At 42.5% G+C, this 9,483-nt stretch overlaps 1 pseudogene; it reads right to left on the bottom strand.

Annotated features, from left to right (window-relative positions):
- Window positions 1-4,565: 4,565 nt before the first annotated feature.
- On the bottom strand, window positions 4,566-9,101 carry LOC138421938 (FGGY carbohydrate kinase domain-containing protein-like; annotated as a pseudogene).
- Between the last annotated feature and the right edge of the window lie 382 nt (window positions 9,102-9,483).

Raw genomic sequence — 9,483 nt, 5'->3', positions numbered from 1 at the left:
AACTGCTTCATATTCTTTTTTATTATGCCTGACAATCTTTTATCTTTTAACTGAAGCATTCAATCCATTCATATTTAATATGCCTACTGATATATTTTGGTTTAAATCTACCATCCTACTTCGTGCTATATTCTATTCTGTCTTCATTTTTCTCTTCTTTTTTTGCCTTTTTTCTTTTTTGGATTGCTTGTTTTCCACCGTTCTGTGTTTTCCTAAACTAGTTTGGAAATTGTATACTTTATTTTTATCTTTTTAGTGGTTATCCTAGAAATTATAGTACACATAAATCCTTAACTTGGGTCCTCTAGAAAGTAGAACCTCCAGCAAAGGTGAAAGTGTTGTTACTTTATTTGAGAGGTGTAGCTCAGGGATGTAAAGATAAGGAAAAAAAGGAAAAGTGAGACAAGGAAAAACAATATGTTATCATGGTGGCCAGACTTGATGACGAGCTGTGAAAAATCATAGGAGTCTCCCAGCAAGTGTGTTCACTTAAGAGTTTAGGACGTCTCCAGAAGATTTATAAGAGGAGCTGCCCCTCTGTGCGGTCCATCAAAGGGAGGAAGGAAGAGTAATGCAGTTTCCTGACTTCTCCCGTTTCCCACTGGGCAAGGTCTGCCACACAGTGCAGCGTCATCTGGTCCTTCGTGCTTAGTCGTTCAGTCATATCCGACTCTTTGCAACCACAAGGCCTGCAGCCCCTCAGGCTTCTCTGTCCATGGGGATTCTCCAGGCAAGAATACTAGAGTGGGTTGCCATTTCCTACTCCAGGGGATTTTCCCAACCCAGGGATCGAACCCAAGTTTGCCACATTGCAGGCAGATTCTTTGTCATTCAGTAATTGCTAAGGAAGTCAGTTTGGAGAAGGAAATGGCAACCCACTCCAGCCAGTATTCTTGCCTAGAGAATCCCATGGACCGAAGAGCCTGGCAGGCTACAGTCCATGGGGTCACAAAGAGTTGGACACGACTTAGTTACTACACCACCACCACCAAGGAAGTCAGTCAGCCCCACCCATCAACAGAAAATTAAAGAGTTACTGAGCATGATTGAAGGAGGAGAAGGGGACGACAGGATGAGATGGTTGGATGGCACCACCAACTCGATGGACATGAGTTTGAGCAACCTCCAGGAGTTGGTGATGGACAGGACAGTCTGATGTGCTACAGTCCCTGCGGTCGCAAAGAGTTGGACATGACTGAGCGACTGAACTAAACTGAACTGAACGTAGCCCTGCCCATCAGAGCAAGACTCAGATTCCCCCACAGCCAGTCCCTCTCATCAGGAAGCTTCCACAAGCCTCTTATCCTTATCCTTCAGAGGGCAGACAGAATGAAAACCACAATTAGAAAACTAAGCAAACTTGATCACATGGACCACGGCCTTGTCTAACTCAATGAAACGATGAGCCATGCTTTGTAGGGCCACTCAAGATAGACAGGTCATAGTGGACAGTTCTGACAAAACATGGTCCACTAGAGAAGGGAATGACAAGCCACTTCAGTATTCTTGCCTTGAGAACCGCATGAACAGTATGAAAAGGCAAAAAGATACGATACTGAAAGATGAACTCCCCAGGTCAGTAGGTGCCTAATACTCTACTGGAGAAGAGTGGAGAAATAGATCAGGAAAGAAAGAAGAGGCTGAGGCAAAGCAAAAACACCACCCAGTTGTGGATATGACTGGTGATACAAGTAAAGTCTGATGCTGTAACGAACAGTGTTGCATAGGAACCTGGAATGTTAGGCCCACGAATCAAGGTAAATTAGAAGTGGTCAAATAGGAGATGGCAAGAGTGAACGTCGACGTTTTAGGAATGCGCGAACTAAAATGGACTGGAAGGGGCAAATTTAATTCAGATGACCATTACATCTACTACTGTGAGCAAGAATCCCTTAGAAGAAATGGAGTAGCCCTTATAGTCAACAAAGGAGTCTAAAATGCAGTACTTGGGTGCAATCTCAAAAACAACAGAATGATCTGTTTCCAAGGCAAACATCACAGTAATCCAAGACTGTGCCTCAACCAGTAATGTCAAAGAAACTAAAGTTGAATGGTTCTATGAAGACCTACAAGACCTTCTAGAACTAACACCAAAAAAAGATGTCCTTTTCATCATAGGGGACTGGAATGCAAAAGTAGGAAGTCAAGAGATACCCGGAATAATAGGCACCTTTGGCCTTGGAGTACAAAATGAAGCAGAACAAAGGCTAACAGAGTTTTGCCAAGAGAACTCACTGGTCATAGCAAACACCCTCGTCTAACTACACATAGACATCACGTAGAGATGACTACACATAGACATCACCAGATAGTCAGTACTGAAATCAGATTGATTCTATTCTTTGCAGCCAAAGATGGAGAAGCTCTATAGTCAGCAAAAAAAAAAAAAAAAAAAAGACCAAGAACTGACTGAGGCTCAGATCATGAACTCCTTACTGCAAAATTCAGACTTAAATTGAAGAAAGTAGGGAGAACCACTCGACCATTCAGATATGACCTAAATCAAATCCCTTACGATTATACAGTGGAAGTGACAAATAGTTTTAAGGGATTAGATCTGATAGAGTGCCTGAAGAACTATGGATGGAGGTTCATGACATTGTACAGGGGGCTGTGATCAAAATCCCCAAGAAAAAGAAATGGAAAAGGCAAAATGGTTGTCTGAGGAGGCATTACAAATAGCTGAGAAAAAAAGAGAAGTGAAAGGCAAAATATAAAAGGAAAGATATATCCATCAAAATGCAGAGTTCCAAAGAATATCAAGGAGAGTAAGCCTTCCTAAGTGATCAATGTGAAGAAATAGAGGAAAACAATAGAATGGGAAAGACTAGCCATCTCTTCAAGAAAGTTAGAGATACCAAAGGAACATTTCATGCAAAGATGGGCACAATATAGGACAGAAATCCTAACAGAAGATATTAAGAGGTGCCAAGAATACACAGAAGAACTGTACAAAAAAGATCTTCATGACCCAGATGATCACGATGATATGAATACTCACCTAGAGCCAGACATCCTGGAATTCGAAGTCAAGTGAGCCTTTGGAAGCATCACTGCAAACAAAGCTAGTGGAGGTGATGCAATTCCAGTTGAACTATTTTAAATCCTGAAAGATGATGCTGTGAAAGTGCTGCACTCAATATGGCAGCGCATTTGGAAAACTCAGCAGTGGCCACAGGACTGGGAAAGGTCAGTTTCCTTTCCAATCCCAAAGAAAGGCAATGCCAAAGAATGCTCAAACTACCACACTATTGCACTCATCTCACACGCTAGCAAAGTAATGCTCAAAATTCTCCAAGCTAGTCTTCAACAGTATGTTAACTGAGAACTTGCAGATGTTCAAGCTGGATTTAGAAAAGGCAGAGGAACCAGAGATCAAATTGCCAACATCTGTTTGATCATAGAAAAAGCAAGAGAATTCCAGAAAAACATTACTTCTGCCTCATTGACTACACCAAAGTCTTTGACTGTGTGGATCACAATAAACTGTGGAAAATTCTTCAAGAGATGGGAATACCAGACCACCTGACCTGCCTACTGAGAAATCTGTATACAGGTCAGGAAGCAACAGTTAGAACTGGACATGGAACAACAGACTGGTTCCAAAGAGGAAAAGGAGTACGTCAAGGCTGTGTATTGTCACCCTGCTTATTTAACTTCTATGCAGAATACCTCATGAGAAACGCTGGACTGGAAGAAACAAGCTGGAATCAAGATTGCTGGAAGAAATATCAATAACCTCAGATATGCAGATGACACCACCCTTATGGCAGAAAGAGAAGATCTAAAGAGCCTCTTGATGAAAGTGAAAGACGAGAGTGAAAAAGCTGGCTTAAAACTCAGCATTCAAAAAAACAAAAGATCATGGCATCCGGTCCCATCACTCCACGGCAATAGATGGGGAAACAGTGGAAAGAGCGACAGACTTTATATTCGTGGGCTTCAAAATCACTGCACATGGTGACTGCAGCCATGAAATTAAGAGGCCTGCTCCTTGGAAGAAAAGCTATGGCCAACCTAGACAGCGTATTAAAAAGCAGAGACATTACTTTGCTGACAAAGGTCCATATAGTTAAAGCTGTTGTTTTTCCAGTAGTCATGTATGGATGTGAGTTGGACCATAAAGAAAGTTGAACGTTGAAGATTGATTTGATGCTTTTGAACTGTGGTTTTGGAAAAGACTCTTGAGAGTCCCTTGGACTGCAAAGGGATCAAACCAGTCCATCCTAAAGGAAATCAGTCCTGAATATTCATTGGAACAGCTGATGCTGAAGCTGAAGCTCCAATACTTTGGCCACCTGATGCAAAGAACTGATTCATTTGAAAAGACCCTGATGCTGGGAAAGATTGAAGGCAGGAGGAGAAGGGGACAACAGAGAATAAGATGGTTGGATGACATCACTGACTCAATGAACATGAGTTTGAGCAAGCTCCCGGAGTTGGTGATGGACAAAGAAGCCTGGCGTGATGCAGTCCATGGGGTTGCAAAGAGTTGGACATGACTGAGCGACTGAACTGAACTGAACTGAAGTCAGTGTTATGGCATTGCAGCCAATTCTGTAAAGTCAGGTAGGCTTGGTGCGCTTCAGCTTGGACTCCAGCCAGCTCAGGAAGCTGGGCAAAGACTGCGGCAGTGCAGAGGTGGAGGCAGGCAGCGCCTTGGAAAGAAGGAAGTGGCCAAGAGAGTCTGAGGAAGCATTCCTTCCAATACTCCTACATGACATCAGACCTAAAGTTAACTTGTACCTTTGCCCTCCCCACAGATAATGTATTTAACCTCATTTACCTCCTTCCTTCTTTATATATTATTACCGTTGTATATTTCTTTTGGTGTTTCACTAGACATTTATATTTGTTTTACCCAGTTACTGTTTATTATGATTTTATCACATATTTACCACTTTCTTGGCTCTTGATTTATTCTTATATCTTAGATCTGTTGAGGATCATTTTACTTCTACCAAAAGTATACCCTTCAGAATATACTAGTGTTCAGAATATATAATATGCTACCTGGTATGTAAAGAAGAAAGAAAAAAAGAATATATATTTGTATCTGAAAGAAGCAGCAGTGGAAAGCAATAGAGGAAGTCAGTGAAACCAAAAGTTAGTCCAGCCAGTTGACAAATATTTCACTAAGCTGACCAAGAGAAAAAGAGGACTCAAATTACCGAAATCAAGAGTGAAAGAGGAAACATCACTTTGGACCTCACAGAAATAAAGATCACAGGGGAATACTATAGACAGCTGGGGGCAAGAGTGAGTGTTAATAAGTATGGAGTTTGTTTTTGGACTGATGAAAATGTTGTAAGATTGATTATGGTGATGATTGTTCAACTCTGTGAATGTACTAAAAACCAGTGAATTAAACACTTTGAACAGGTTAAGTTGTATGATATGTTACGTGTATGTCACGAAAGCTGTTTGTTTTTTTTAAATGAGGGAATTTGGGGGCCTCCCTCGTGGTGTAATGGTTAAGAATCAGTCTTGGAACATAAGGGACACCTGTTCAATCCCTGGTCCAGGAAGATCCCACATGCCTTGGAGCAGCTGAGCCCACGCACCACAGCTACTAAGCCTGCACTCCAGAGCCCAGGAGCCGCAGCTACTGCAGCCCACAGGCCTGGAGCCTGTGCTCCTCAATGAGAGAAGCCACCACAAAGAGAAGCCTGCACCCACCAACTAGAGAAAGCCTGTGCACAGCAGCCAAGACCCACGACAGCCAAAAATAAATGAATCTTAAAAAAAAAAAAATAAAGGAATTCCCTGGCTGCCCAGTGGTTAGGACTCTGTGCTTCCAGTGCAGCAGGCACAGGTTGGGGAACTAAGATCTCACAAGCTACACCATGCAGCCAAAAAAAAAAGTTTAAAAATCTGGAAGAATACATAGGAAACTGTAGAACAATGGATGAGAGTAAGAATTATTTTAAAATATTTTTATATAGTTTAGTATTCAAAAATAGTAAAATTTATGGAATCCTGGAAAGTTGTGGTGAGACAAATGAAAGTAAAGTAACTAATGTTAGTTATTAGTTAAGGACCTGAAAGCAATCATGTTCATCAAATAAAGCTGTGGGTATGGAGCTGGAGGTTGAAGATGGACTGTAGGAAAATTGCTTTTCCATTTATTTGGGTCATAGTGTAAACAATACTTTCCAACTATATGTGGCAGTATGTGCACTGTTTCCATTTTGTTGTGACCGTGTTTGCCCTAGAGTAACTACAACGTGAAGATGGCAGTACTGGGTGGAGGCTGAAGAAGATAAGTAACTAGATTAAAAGCATGCTAAGTCTTGTATTTGAGGAGCACAAGTTGACCCACTGTATATCTGAGTACATGTCACAATTGAAACACTAACTTATGTTGACACAGTGAGGGAAAAACAGGGATTCTGCTGCTCAGCGGTGGCTTCCCTGAGAGCTCAGTTGGTAAAGAATCCACCTACAATGCAGGAGACCCTAGTTCAATTCCTGGATCAGGAAGATCCACTGGAGAAGGGATAGGCTACCTACTCCAGTATTCTTGGGCTTCCCTTGTGGCTCAGCTGGTAAAGAATCCGTCTGCAATGCAGGAGACCTGGGTTCGATCCCTGGGTTGGGAAGATCCCCTGGAGGAGGGCATGGCAACCCACTCCAGTATTCTGGTCTGGTCTGGGTCATAAAGAGTCAGACAGGACTGAGCGGCTTTCACTTTCACTGTTGCTCAGAAAGGCAGTAGGAAAGAAGAACTGTAAACATTTTGTAAGATTTCTCAATTACTTTGTGAAATTCCTCGTTTGTGGTCCTCTCTGTGTTCAGCTGTCTGTATCTCTAACGATCAGCATGCTCATAACATGAAATGCCTTCATGCATAGTAAAAAGAAAGGGTGGTACCACCAGCCCTTGGGAAGTGGGGCAGTAGAATTCCCCTGTCTGTAGTGGGTGAGAGTTTAGGAGAGAGGGCAAGAACTATGAGTCCCTAGGTCCTATACTAAGGAAGAAAAGAGCATAGGAGATTGTCATGCTTCTGAGAAATAGCCTCAGAGTGTCCTGATACTCCTTTGGGTCCAGTTCTGTAAGAATAGGAGAGTCATTGTTTTCCTTCCATGTGTTCCAATTCGGTTCTATGGAGACCTGTTCCACGGTGGGCTGGGGACATAGATGGAGTCCTTATGGGATAGAAATTCTTGATTTCACCTGACTAAATTGTTACTTGAGTCACACCTCAGGCCAGGGCACAGGAAGTAATGCACAATTTGTTCATTTATCCATTCGTCCACTCAGCAAAACTTGTACATCTGCTGTCTGTCTGATGAGACCCTAGGTGTCTGGATATGGATACCAGGAAGAGGAAACAAACCCGACCTTGCGGCCCTGTGACCCTCCCAGCCTAAGAGGCAGACCTGTACAGAGGTCCACGTGACAGTGCTGATGCTTTGCCAAGTGCGTGGGAATGCAGAAGAGAGGCTGTGAAATGGGCTCTGGTGCAAATTCAAATGCCCTAGGGGACCAGGCAGGTTATGCAAATACTTGAAAAGGAGCCAGGCTAATGCAAAGTGGTAAGCACCTGAAAAGTACTGGTTCCATCCGCAGGAGACAGCCTCTGGATGGAGCAGGAGGAGAGAGATGTAATCTTCTCAGTACACCCTTTTCTACCTTTTGGATTTTATACATGGGCATCTGTTACCTAGTCTAGAAGAAAACAGTTTTTTCAAAGGCGGTAACTATTACTCAGCTCCAACCCATTTTTTATTTCTGAAAATGTAGTTTCCCTCAGACTGTATATTTTAATATTTGAATAAAAACTGAAAATCTGGACTTTTAAGTGAGTTCCCTAAGTTTAAAATGTTGACATCAAATTTTTTAAACCACACAAATGTTAATTTTTAGAACATCATCACAACCTTAAGAGTAGGTGATGATTTCTTAGGACACAAAAAACATGTATCTTAAAAGGAGAAATTAAAGTCAGACTTCATCAAAATTTAAAACATCTGCTTTGGAATACGCCATTAAGAAAGCAAAAAGAGTTCATAGATGGGGAGAACATGTTTGCAGTGCAAACATATAACAGAAGACTGGTGTCTAAAAATATATAAACAATTCTTGCAGTTCAATAATAAAAGGTAAATGACCAATTTATCTTGTTTTTACTGTTTTTTCTGACTGCACACATCCCAGGTTTTTTTAAATTGAAAGACAGTACAGAATCATGAAATGATGTCTAAGGGTCCTCAATATATGCTGCAATGACCAAGGTCCCCATGCAATGACATGGAATCTGGCATTAGCCCCTGCAGGCTTTGTTAGGCCTCCTTTCTTGATTGTCGCATACTGTTTCTGGTGTTCAACCAGCTTCAGGCATATTTGATATTTCTTGTCATGATATCTTTTATCCTCTCATCTGAAAAGCACAGCTTTCCCAACTTGGCTCATTCTTTGCCATGGCCTCCTGTACAGAAGTGAAACACCCTGAGGCACAAGCTCTCACACTAGCAGCACCCACACGGACAGATTCCACCTCTTTTGACAGGACCACAGGCCTGCCAGTAATGTCTGTACACATTTGCACAGACAAGGGATTCTTGCTCAGGCCCCCACACAAGTAGAGAGTGCTGACAGGGTACCCAGCTGCCTGCCTGGCTTCTGTACTGATGCACACCTTGAAAGCAGGTAGAGAATGGCAAGATCGTCAAGGTCCAGAGGCCTTAAAAAAAGAAATATATGAATAGCCAATTAAGTCATTAAATTAAAGCCACAGTGAGATACATGCCTGTGCCCTAAAATGGCGAAATGATACTGCTCTCTAGGTGTGTATGCATGTTTTGGTTAAAGAAAGGCATTGAAAATAGTATTACTTTAAAACTTACAACATTTCAATCCAGAGGCCATGCCCTTTAGTGTCAGATCTGCTGAAGGAGACTGGTTGCTGTGGAAATCTCACCAAATGTAAATCATCAGTGAGGAAGCCCACAAGCTGAGCCTTCTTACTCAGATCCAGGTGACTGCTTAAATAGCATATATATTTGGCATCTGCAAAGTTGGCATGACCCTGTCCCCTGTGGTCTATCAGCTTTCCACCAACACTGACCACTTTTATTCAGCCAAGACCTGGGGACCATGGCTAAAAGCAAGTGCCCAGATGCTTTAGTAGAAAAATTCAGTTTTGTGCCTATCCCCACGTGACAAGATGTTCCACAGATTACAGCCAGCCTTGACGTTACTGGCTTCCCCTCGCAGGTGTGGCTGTGCACGCTCACATCTCTAGTCACTCCCTGGGGACAGAGATGCTGGTGGCAGCTACTTTGGTGAGCTCATTCTACCGTGAGGACAGCAGTACTGTCAAGCACCACCCCAGAATCCTTCTACTAAACAACCCAACTTAAAAATGGAGAAGGACTTCCCTGGTGGTACAGTGGATGAGAATCCGTCTGCCAGTGGAGGAGACTCAGCTTCAATCCCTGGTCCAGGAAGATCCCACATGCCACTGAGCAACTAAGCTCT

Source organism: Ovis canadensis, chromosome 16, assembly GCF_042477335.2.
Source record: "Ovis canadensis isolate MfBH-ARS-UI-01 breed Bighorn chromosome 16, ARS-UI_OviCan_v2, whole genome shotgun sequence".
Lineage (NCBI taxonomy): Eukaryota > Metazoa > Chordata > Mammalia > Artiodactyla > Bovidae > Ovis > Ovis canadensis.
Note: the sequence above shows the minus strand (reverse complement) of the source record. Positions and strands in the feature narration are given on the sequence as shown.